We start from the raw sequence: 12867 nt of genomic DNA on the forward strand, positions 1-12867 counted from the left end.
AAGGGACAGCAGGATTTTATTTTGGAGATTGGGTCTCCCTTACTCTCTCAACACCAGGGTTGGGCTAAAAGTGATGGCTAGTACAGAATATCCAAATTGATAAAATAAGTGAATTAGGGAAGTGCTTTTTCACTTACAGGAAAAATTTCCATTGTAAACTATTTTATTCATCTGTTCAACGAACAGTAAGCACATAACTGTGTCCAGACATCATCCTGAGAAATGGGGATTCATTGGTGAACATGATAGACCCAATCTCGTGGAGCTCATATTTCTAGTGTGTTGATACTTTGTTCTAGTCATCTCTATGTCCACAGAACTCAGCATACCTAATGCATAATAGGCTTTCACTTAATAAAAAGGTTTTATTCTTGAATTAAAAAAAAGTTCTACACAAGTGCAAAATGGAGAAGATTTCAAATTCATACACATGAAAACTACCTGGAAGTTTTCATAGGACTAAGGCAGTATGTGACACAGTTGCCAAATATGCTAAAGGAGTTCTAGGCAGCTTGAAGAGTAGTGTCTGGGGAATAGAGGCTTATAGTCTTTGTTTTGAAGCAGTTAGACCACACCTGGAATACTTTGTTCAGTTATGGTCACCATGTCCTACAAACATGGTATGTTGGAGCATAGCCAAGGCCAGGATGCCCACAGGAGAAAATATTGGTAGATGCTTACTCTAAAAAAAAGAGCACTTAGGAACAACATGACAACTAAATTAAAGTGTTTGAAAATATTGAAAAGCATATGTAGATAGCATATGACAATAACAGCTATTGCTTTATTAGCTCGTTGTGCCAGGCATGTACTAGGAATTTTATATTCATAATCTCTAATATGGGGTGCCTGGGTGGCTCAGTCACTTAAGCATCTGCCTTCAGCTCAGGTCATCATCCTGGGGTCCTGGGATCAAGCCCCTGCTCAGCAGAGAACCTGCTTCTCCCTCTGCCTTCCATCCTGCTTGTGCTCTCTCTCTCTCCCTCTTTCTCAAATAAATGAATAAGATCTTTTTAAAAATTTTACATAATCCCTAATATGCATAATAATCTCTAATATTCATCATAACTCTGTAAAATAGGCATTATCCCTAATTTACAGAAGAGACTGATAGAAAATAAATAATTTGTGCAAGTCATAGAGCAAATTACATTGGCAGAATTCTTTTTTATTTTTTAATAATAATTTTTATTATGTTAGTCACCATACAGTACATCCCAAGTTTTTGATGTAAAGTTCCATGATTCATTAGTTGCGTATAACACTCAGTGCACCATGCAATACGTGCCCTCCTTAATACCCATCACCAGCCTATCCCGATCCCCCAACCCCTCCCCTCTAAAGCCGTCCCTTAAAAAGGTAAAAATTGAGGTACCCTATGATCCAGCAATTGCACTACTGGGTATTTACCCCAAAGATACAGACGTAGTGAAGAGGAGGGCCATATGCACCCCAATGTTCATAGCAGCATTGTCCACAATAGCCAAATTGTGGAAGGAGCCAAGATGCCCTCCAACAGATGACTGGATTAAGATGTGGTTCATATATACAATGGAATATTACTCAGCCATCAAAAAGAACAATTTCACATTTGCAGCAACATGGACGGGACTGGAAGAGATAATGCTAAGCGAGATAAGTCAAGCAGAGAAAGACAATTATCATATGGTTTCGCTCATCTATGGAACATAAGAAGTAGGAACATTGGCAGAATTCTAACCCAGGTCTGCTTGACTCCAAGGACTGTGCTATTTTCACTGAACCACAGTTCAGTGGCATAGGACTCAGATTCAGAGCTAGTGATCAGAGCTATACTGACGAAGGAATGGACCACCCCATTCCTGAAAAGATATAGAGGCAAGATGACTATCTGTCAGTAATGTCTAGAGGGTTTCAGTTTGAGTGGGAGAGTAGGATCTTTTAAACCCTAAGATTCTATTCTGTTGAGAAGTCATTCATTTGACTTTGTTATCCATAAAGGAGTATGAAAACACTGCTGGATGAGGCCGGCAGTCAGTGACAGTCCTCACTTTGTCCAGCCATGTAGAGATAAGGATTAGTAAAACAAACCCAAGGAATTCTTGTTTGAAAGCACAACCAGCTAGACAGTTCATATGCATATGGATTGAAAGTGAGCTGGCAGGAACTGGGTACAGAAAGGGTAAATCCTCTTTTTTGAAAACTGACCACTTATGGTCGGTCAAACTGAGAAATCCAAGTATAAACTGCCTTGATTTTGAAACTTCTTATATCCAACATAGTTTAGGAAAGTTCATTGGACTGGATTAAGAAGTCTGGTTCTAGCCCATCCTTTCTCCAATGAATTGGTTGACTGGGCAATTAACTGAACCTCTCTGGTCCTCTGGACCTCATCTGGAAAACAAAGACCTCTGCCAACTCTAAAATGGATGCACTTATGAGCCTGTTTATGGTGCAATTGCTCAAGGAGAACACTGAATCATCAGAACCTTTCAAAACTTCATTTTACCAAAAAATTGGATTTCCAATATGAGAAATCACAACTTCTACTAGACTTAATTTCTTCCCCAGCCTTCTGGTTTAAGACCTCAGAGTACTCTTTGACTCATCCTTGTCTATTAGTGTCTGTATTCAGCCAGTAATCTATCAAAATGTCTCTTCCAGCCTCTACCTCCAATGCAAGTCTGTTCCGGACTATCACCATCTTTTTTGCCTATTTCCCTATATTTACCTCCAATCCAGTTCTCTGACTCCAGGCTCTCATTCCACCTCCTCTGATACTGTCTTTTATTTCTTTTTTAAAGAGTTTATTTATTTGACAGAGAGAGAGCACAAGTAGGCAGAGTGGTAGACAGAGGGAGAGGGAGAAGCAGGCTCCCTGCTGAGTAGAGAGCCAGATGCGAGGCTCCATCCCAGGACCCTGGGATCATGACCTGAGCAGAAGGCAGATATTGAACCAACTGAGCCACCAAGGCACGGCTGATACTGTCTTTTAGACTTCACTTGCATCACAATTTTTCCCTGCTCAATCCTTGCTTGGCTCTCTTATCTCCGTTATCTTTGGTTGAATTCTTTTATCTGGCTCTCTAGAGCTTCACAATCTTATCCAGTCTGCTTTCCAACCTTACTTCCCACTTTGCATTGATAGGGCCCTCTGCTCCAATCAGAGGTTTCTCCTACACACCTGCTCAGCATACTCCTGTCTCCCGGCCTTAGCCTGTGATATTGATTTCTGACTTCTAGAAGTCTTCCCCTTCTCCTTCTCTCCTGTTCATCGTTCAAGGTCTGACTTAAATCTTAAAAAAAAGAAAAAAAAAGTTATCTAGGGTCTCCTGGGTGGCTCAGTCGGTTAAACACCAAACTCAAGACCGGCTCAGGTCTTGATCTCAGGGTTGTGAGTTCAAGCTCACAACGGGTTTGGAGCCTACTTAAAAATATATATATATAGTTTTCTAGTTAATCACTCTCTTTCCATACATGGCATGTTCCCTTTTCCCTTCCCCCATAGACAATTTTTACCTTTTTGTTTGTATGGTTCTTGCAAAATAGTTATTCATGTGCTACAATTTTAATTCATTAAATATTATTTATATATCTCATTATATATTATATGTGTAATATTGTTTTTGTATATCCCATTCTGTTTCATACTTTTTCACCCAGTGCCTAAGGTTTTAAGACCCATTCGTGTTGTTATGTGTGCATCTAACCCGTTGCTTCTAAATGCTGCATAATAGCTTGATGATGTGTATGCCCCATGTTTTACCTACCCACTCTCCCAGCAAAGTCCACAATTCCCAATCACCCTGATAATACTGCAGCAATCAGCCTCCTACATATCCCTGGGTAAGAGTATCTTTGGTAATACATATCTAAGGTCATACTTGCTGGTTCATAAGCTATTAAGGACACTTAATTGGACATGTAGTGCCAAACTGAAGTACAGAAAGACCAGAACAGTCTATAGTTCCACCACACTATTCCACCACACTTGGCATTATCCAGCTTTCCACCTTTTTTTTTTTTTTTTTTTTGGCAGTCTATACATTTTACCTTCTTTAAGAAAGCCCACAAGGGGGATTGCCTCTTGATTTTGGCTCAGGTCATGATCTCAAGGTCATGAGATTGAGCCCTGTGTTGTCTCCGTGCTGGGTGTGGAGCCTACTTAAGATTCTTTCTCTCCCTCTCCCTCTGCCCCTCCTACCTCCTCATGCTCCTTCTCTTAAAAAAAAAAAAGAAAGAAAGAAAAAAAAGAGAGAGAGAGAAAGCAAGCAAGCAAGCAAGCCCACAAGGGTTATGCCCTTCTTTAAGCACACTGCTTTGCTCTTCTAATCTTAATCCCCATAATGTGTGATTGTAACACATAGCAGACTGGAGCCAGAAATAGTCCATATGTGCCTTCACTTTTTTTCTCATTCCATGGCGTTCCCTTCTACTATACCCAATGGGGGTCTGAGCCCTGATTGAACTTAAGAGTCATTTGACAGGTGGGATGCCTGAGTGGCTAAGTTGAGTGTTTGACTCTTGATCTCAGCTGAGGGGCTTTATTTATTTATTTATTTATTTACTTACTTACTTACTTACTTATAAGTAGGCTGCACACCCAGTGTGGAGCCCAATGCAGGGCTTGAACTCATAACCCTGAGTTAAGACCTATGCTGAGGGGTGCCTGGGTGGCTCAGTTGATTAAGCCTCTGACTCTTGGTTTCGGCTCAGGTCATGATCTTAGGGTCGTGAGATAGAGCCCCATGTCATGCACCAAGCTCAGCGCAGAGTCTGCTGGAGATTCTCTCCCTCTCTCTCCCCGACTTCCCCTCCCCTCACTCGTTCATGCATGCTCTTTCTCTCAAAGTAATTAATTAATTAATTAATTAAATCTTTAAAAAAAAAAAAAAGACCTGAGCTGAAATCAAGAGTCAGCCCTTTAATCAAGTGAGCCACCCAGGCACCCCACCTGCTGAGGGACTTTATAACAAATATTAATGTCGAAGCTCTACTCCCCAAGTACCTTGGCAATGGTAATTGTAAAGGTCCCCAGGTGGTTCTAATCTGTAGCCAGATTTGAGAGCACTGTCTTGGAATGTAGATACCTAGTGCCTTCTTGGTGACCTCTGGCTACCGAGAGTTCCCCTGCAGGGCTAACTTGTCTTCAAAACTCTAGAATTACTTCTCCTCCCACCCCCAAACCCTCTGTTTTCCAAGGACAGCCAATCAAAGCTCAAGGTTGACTGGAAGCAAAATGATTAACTGATTAAAACCCCACCAACTATTTGATATCTGATAGGCTTAACCCTAGGGTCAAGACCTCCAGTGGAGGTGGGAAAGATTATTTTGTATTTCAGTTGGCAGGAGAGACACTGTTTTAGTTGTGGGCTAAAGAACTTCCCCCTTCCCCTCATTTCCTTGTTCTCATAAAAGGCCAATAGTCAGTGACTTCTGAGTTTGTTGACCCCATTGGGGTTCTATATTCTCGCACTTAAGTGAAAGGAGTCACTATTAAGAGTGATCCAGTGGTGGTTCCCTCCACAACTGTTAGCACTGTCACAGTCCTAGGTCATTCTTATCTAGACAGAGCAATCAGTCCCCTTCACAGCAGTTCTGAGGAGTGGGGATGGGGTGGGATGGTGGTGGGGCCACGAGAAAATGTTCCAGGCAAAGGTAACTGCATTTTTGACAGTGCATTCTGAGAACCAAAGCAAGGCCAGGTGACTTTGGGGGAAGAGTGGCACTAGATGAGACTGCCAAGGGCAATAGCACCAGGCTCTCTAGGCAAGCCATTGTTCAGCCAGCATATTCTACTCAGGTGAACCCGCTGACATCCTTTCAAACTGAGGTCGTTACCTATGCCCTACCAGCTATAAAATATCTTGACTTTCACCCCAGTTTATAGGTCACATTAAGGAATCTGGACTTTATCCTGAGGGCTGTAAGAAACTACTGACAAAATTTTAAGCAGGGCTGCAGCATGGTCAGATTTGTATGTTTAGAAAATCATTTATGGCTGGAGGCTGGGAAAAGGATTATGAAGTTTCTCAAATCTTCCTGGGAGAGATGATGGAGGTCTGATGAGGGAGATGATGAGAACAGAAAGAAGTAAATAGATTCCAGAGATATTGCGGAGACAGAATCTGTAGGACTTGGTGATTGATCGGATATGTCACGGATGATGTCAAAGGGATGTGTCAAAGATGACTTCTAGGTATCTGGCCCAGGAAACAGGATGAATGAGAAGTGCCATTATTTGAGACAAGGAACGCAATAGAAGGAACAGGGGGTAGGAGGATAATCAGTTCTTTTTTGTACATATTGCTTTAAGGTCCCTGGAAGACTGACACATGGATTCGGATGTTGAGGAGGCAGCTGAGTATTTGGGACTGAACCTGGAGAGAGAGGCCTGGGCTGCCGGTAGGGATCTTCAGCTAACACCGGTGAAGCATATACCCCTCCCATCCCCCAGCCCCGAAAGGATGATATCACCCAGGGCAACTGTAAGCCTGTAGAGCAGCAGGTCGAGGACAGATTCCTGAAGAACCTTGAGATTTGCAGATGAGCAGAAGAGGAGCTGGCCAAAGAGCCCAAGAAGTGACTAGAGAGGCAGGAGGAAAAACCAGCGAGTGTGGATCTTGGTGGGAGGCCGATACCAGGCTGCAGTGAGCCGAGCGGCTCTCAAAGGAAGGAGCGAAGAGACAGCACAATGGTTAGAGGTAGAAGTTGAGGGTCTAGAGAAAGCGTTCATTGTTTTATTTAAAGGAAGGGAGACTTTAGTTCAAAGGAAACCAAAGAGGTATGACAACTAAACGCAGTGATTGGTCCCTGATTGGACCTTCGAACAACACACACGCAGACACTGACACACAAGAGAGAAAGCAGCTGGGCAAGACACCAGTGGGACGATCAGGGAAAACGGAATATAGGCTGTATATTAGATAATAGTATTATATCGGTGTTAAATTTCCTGGGTGTGAGAATTTTATTGTGAGAATCAGAAAATCGGAACATGTCCCGGTCCGTAGGCTATATGCTAAAGTATTCAGGATGAAATGTTATGATGTCTGCAACTAAATCTCAAATGGTTTAGGGAAAAAAGAAGTGTGTGTGTGTGTGTGTGTGTGTGTAGAGAGAGAGAGAGAGAAGAAGGGAGGGAGGGAGAGAACTAAAGCAAATGTGGCAAAAAGTAATTTGTGGACCTAGGTGAAGGTTATGGATTTTCGCTGTACTCTTCTTGCAACTTTCCTGAAGGTTTAAAATTTCCCAAAATAAAAACTTAGGGAATAAAAGGGGCACCTGGGTGGCTCAGTCAGTTAGGCATTTGATCCTTGATTTTGGCACATAGAACATGGAACTTGCTTAAGATTCTCTCTCTCTCTCCCGCTGCCCCCCACCCACTTGCTCATGTGCACACCCACCCTCTCTCTCTAAAATAAATAAAATAAAATAAAAACTTAGGGAATAAAAAAGAAGTGAGACTTGAGCATATTTAAATGCTGATGGAAAGTATCCATTAGTGGGGCGCCTGGGTGGCTCAGTCGTTAAGCGTCTGCCTTCGGCTCAGGGCATGGTCCCGGCGTTCTGGGATCGAGCCCCGCATCAGACTCCTCTGCTGGGAGCCTGCTTCTTCCTCTCCCACTCCCCCTGCTTGTGTTCCCTCTCTCGCTGGCTGTCCCTATCTCTGTCAAATAAATAAATAAAATCTTTAAAAAAAGAAAGTAGAAAGGTTAGAGAGAAAGGTTGAAGGTAAAAGACAAAGAGGAGGGATAATGATGGAGCCAGGTCCTGAGCAAATAAGACAGAATAACATTGGGATGGAGGGATTAGCTTCCTGTGACAGGAAGAAAGGAGAGTATGGGCACAGAATCAGGTTTGGTATAGAGCTGGAGGAGAGAGATTAAGGAAGTCTCCTTCTGATGGATGTTGAAATAGGTGACTAGCAATCTTTGCCACATAAATGAGATTTTTGCATTTCCTGCTTTCCTGGTTTTTGCTATCCCCTTTCTTTCATTCAGTAGCACAATCAAAAAGTAGCTTTTCTTAGATTCGATGAATGCTGTTCTAGACCAGTGGTTCTCAACTGGGGGCAATTTTGTTCCCTAGAGGACATTTAGCAATATTTGTGCTCCAAGGCTGTACAGCAGGAGAATGCTTCAGAGGACACAGGATATCTGACTGTTTTTAAGGACATTCTGAGGTCCAATAAAACAGTCCTGCTGTATCTCATTGGTAACTGTGTGACTTTGGGCAACCTCTTCATGCCTCAGTCAGTAAAATGGGGACCACAATAGTTCCTATCTCGTTGGGCTGTTCTGAGCATTCATAGAAAGTCCTTAGAACGTTACCTGGCAATAATATGTACTCAATAAATGTTAGCAACTAGTAGGTCTAAATTTCACATAATTTGCATATACAGTACAATCAAGATGGGCTCGATTTCCTGGCACCTTCTCCTTCCTGAGCAATTTAGTCTTAAGACCATTACATAGGGCAGAACAAGGTTGATGTTTATGATGAGAGATAGTCTGACATGGGGTGCTGGAGCCCAAGTGGTGCACTAAGGGCATCTATGTGGAAGACGAAGCTAGCATCAGTGACGGAAGAATGGCTACATATATACATACATTCATTCTCTAGCTCTGTCTACTCAGAGGGCCTTGGAGCAGCAATACCCAATAACAATGAGTACATGTAGCATCCAGATCTCAGCTTCCAAATGCCATCCTCCACTAAAAGAAATCAATACTCCTTGGAGAAATGGCTGCTTCCAGGGGTGGGACAAGGAAAATACAAGATGAGCCCAGAACATTTCATGCCAGAACACAAGGAAGTGCTCAAAGAATAGTGGAGATATGTCAAAAGGATATATCATTTCACAGTGTTCCCTCCCCAAATACTTAACGATTTGGAAAAGAAAAGGGTAAGTTCACAGAAGCCTGCAGACAAAAGTTCCCCTAAGCTGTTCTCTTCTCTGCTGACCTGTCCTCCTCATGGACAGTTAGTCCCTTCAGAGAAGTCATCATAATTGAGAATTAGTTTGCTTACTTGTGTTTCATTTGTCTCCCCCATGAGACTGTAAGCCAGCGCCCCAAAAGCAGGACTCTGTGTATCTTGTTCAGCATTACCTGCCTGGCACCTGATGTGGTAGGTGCCAATGAGTATCTGTAAAAGGAAAGAACAGAAGGGAAGAAGGGAGAAAGATTTTGGTGGAGAGAAGCTTCTACAAGGAGAGGTCTTTAAGCAGTGCTATATAGTGGAATTTCCCTTTTTTTTTTTTGCTGTCCCTTTAAGAGATTAAGACTTAAATTACTCTTCAGTGCTATTTAGAGTCAAATTTGTGTTTAAAAAAAAGAGAGACTTCATGCTGGCTACACGGGTATATTCACTTTGAAAAAATTCATTGAGCTGTAACCTTATTATTTTGTGCACTTTTCTGTATGTATATTACACTTAAATAAAAATTACATTAAAAAGGGAGAGAGAGGAGAGAAAGAGGCCATACCAGGCCCAGGTGGGTAAAACTCCAGGTGAGGTGTGGAAGGGAAGGCATAGATGAGGGCGAGGACCGGGATGAATTAGAAGGAAGACAGGAGAACACAGCTGGCAAGTATGAAAGACATACATGGAGAGACCAGGGAGAGGGGAGGTAAGGGCCGCCTCGGGCCAGCCTGGTGGCCTGGATGCCACGGCAAGGGGTTTGGGTCTGATTAGAAACTGCTGGAGGCCAGTGTTCACAGTTTATACCGACAGTTTCCCTGGTTTGGATGCATAATCGCCTGGAGAGCTATTCATGAGACCCATATTCAGAGACTCTGATCAAGAAGGTTGGGTGGGGATCACGAACCTGCATTTTAGCAAGCTTCCCAGACGATTTAGCTAAAGCTTGTTCTCCGGTCATCACAGGACTGTCCCTCACTCTCCCATGGGCCCAGGATCCTGGGTTCTTGTCTGATGTTTGTTGATTCTGATGAAGATCAAACATAGTATCAAAATGAGCCTAACTCTGAGGCTAGATGTCCTGTCTCTAGCTTAGATCAGAATTTAGATCCCGCTGGAGAAGGACACTTTTTTGGTACTCATAACCATTTGGTAGTTTTCATTGGTTTTGTGGTTAACTGCACAGGCTCTAGAACCAAAACCTGGGTCCAATCCCTGGAGCTATTATTTAACTTCTTGAAGTTTCTTCAACTGTAAAATGGGGATAGATAATGGGGTCTACTTCACAGGTGGTGAGGATTAAGTAAATTACCAAGTGGAAGCACTTAACCCAGAGCCTGGCACATGGTAAATTCTCCTTCAATGCAGTCCTTCTGTGCCAGCTTTTCCTCCTACGGTCTTCTTCTCTGACACTGAGTAATAGAAAGAACTGGAACAGACAGGTCCCCAAATATCTTGCAAGCCTCCTGCCCTCACGAGTGCCAGGGCAGCCAGGCAGGGAGAAGTCTGGGCTCCACAGACCTCCATCAGCATGTGTGTGGGAGAGCTTTCCCACTGACAGTCTTGGTCTAAACTACCCCCGCCCCCAATTTTATTAGTGCTAGGTCTAATTTATTTTAGGCCCTGGATTTGTGATTCCAAATTAGTTAATGTGTTGATATCGTTCTGCCTCATGAGAATGTAGACCTCCTGGATTTTCTCGAGCAGGAGGTCAAGAAATCAGTGAAACCAGGAAAATTCTCCAGAGGTGGCAGCTGAGCAAAAGTCAAGATTATCATCTTTTTTACTGTCTTTCAGGAGCCCAGCCAGCGCCCATTCCCCATCACCCCTCCACCCACGCTACTTGAGTGCCGATGTCCCAGCAGGCTGGAACTCACAGGCTGGACTTTGCAAGCAGGCAATGGCTGGACTTGAGAACAACCTTCCTTCCCATGGCAGGGCTTCAGCTAGCAGATCTGGCAGTTTATTTGTCAATATTATTTGTTGTTAGCTTAATTGTAGGAAAATTGAAAAGTGTAATGCATAGCCATGAAACCCTTAAGGCTGGTTAATCTTTTTGGATTATAACCAATGTAATTTTTATTAGCTGATCCCATCTTGATTATAATACGCAGAGCCCTGGAAAAGTTGCTGAAGGCTCCAAGTCATGGTGTGCACAGGGAATAGGCAGTCTCCGTCACTTGCATTTTCTGCCAACGAGAGAGAAAGGGCAGAGGGGGCTGGATTGAAAGAACTGGGTTTGAGGTGTCAGCAGGGAGAGGAGAACCGTCTCCAGAGAGACACAGAAATGATCCTGGCAATCCCATGAGGGGTGGGGCCAGGCTAAGCGGGGTTAGGTCCTCTGCCGTATCTGCTGGAGGGGCTGCAATGAGAACATTTGAGTAAGGGCTATGGCTCAGAATTAGGAGGAAACAGAGACAAATCCAAAAGGCCATCAGCAGGGTTTATTTATGATTATTCGAAGAGTCCTTCTTCAACGTTATAGTTCAAGTATGACGGCATCAAGAATTGGAATGGTATCGGGCGCCTGGGTGGCTCAGTTGGTTAAGTATCTGCCTTCAGCTCAGGTCACGATCCCAGGGTCCTGGGATTGAGTTCTGCATCAAGTCCCCACATCGGGCTCCTTGCTCAGCAGGGAATCTGCTTCTCTCTCTCCCTCGGCCCCTTCCCCCTGCTCGTGATCTCTCTGTCTCTCAAATAAAAAGATAGAATCTTGGGGCGCCTGGGTGGCACAGCGGTTAAGCGTCTGCCTTCGGCTCAGGGCGTGATCCCGGCGTTATGGGATCGAGCCCCACATCAGGCTCCTCCGCTAGGAGCCTGCTTCTTCCTCTCCCACTCCCCCTGCTTGTGTTCCCTCTCTCGCTGGCTGTCTCTATGTCTGTCGAATAAATAAATAAAATCTTAAAAAAAAAAAATAGAATCTTAAAAAAAAAAAAAGAATTGGAATGGTATCTACAACTGAGAATTTGAAATGTGTAAACAATGAGGCTACCAGTCCCTGGTCCCTCTCTGGACTTTGATTTTCTGTGCCAGAGAATGGGGAACAGACAGTCTCATCCATTACGGCCCCTTCTCAGCTCTGACATTTGAGGAGCTCTCCTTTTCAGCTTTGGCATCTCCGGAGAAGGAAGGAGCTTTGCATTCTCTTAGGTACCTCTAAATACCCAGTCTAGCAATGATCCCCTTCCAAAAGGTGAAGTTGGGGGCCAGAAACACAGGGATTCTACTGACACTTGACTGATGCTCTTGACCCCCAACCATACAGTAAATGATCCTAGATTCTAGACAAATGGGGAGCCTAGAGGCAGCACATGGGCATTTTTCCCCTTGGCCCTTTTATGAATATAAATATTTAGTGCATGGTGTTTTGCAGAATTAAATCTTTGAGCCTAGATTAGCCTGGTAATATCGTTATGTAGATACCAGGGCCGAGCTACCTGTGACTGCTGTGTGTCTTCTCATTCGAGGACGCCTGTGATGACTCGGTGCGCTTGCATTTGCCAGGGCAATCGTTAATTGCATATGAAACAGTTGGTGTTTGGCTTTAAGGGAAGCTGATTGGGTCAGTCACTGAGTGTTTGGCTCCGTGATCTGCAGCTGGCTCTTTGCTCCTGCACTCCTGCTTTCTTTTCAAAGCATTCTTACTCAGTGTTTTTGGGACCCCCTGAGGAAGAGGCAGTGAAACATAGGGGGTTTTAATCTGTGTTTTCCTTTGGGCATTATAGCTTTAATTTTAATATTTTGGATAATAAAGAATGATTTTAAATTAAATTTGCGAGACTGCCATCTGTGATTGTTTGGACTTTTTCCCCCTCTCTGGCGGGTGTTTTACTCAATTCTTTCCGAACGTTAGCAAGAGTTGGTTGAGGGCAGGTGGAACAAGAGGCAGCAGAGAGAACTTAGTTCTCAAAGAACTCAGAGAAATGGGGAAAGTCTTTGATCCTTGGCCTCTGGCCGTTGGTG

This window comes from Ursus maritimus, unplaced genomic scaffold (genome assembly GCF_017311325.1).
Source record: "Ursus maritimus isolate PB19 unplaced genomic scaffold, ASM1731132v1 scaffold_7, whole genome shotgun sequence".
NCBI lineage: Eukaryota > Metazoa > Chordata > Mammalia > Carnivora > Ursidae > Ursus > Ursus maritimus.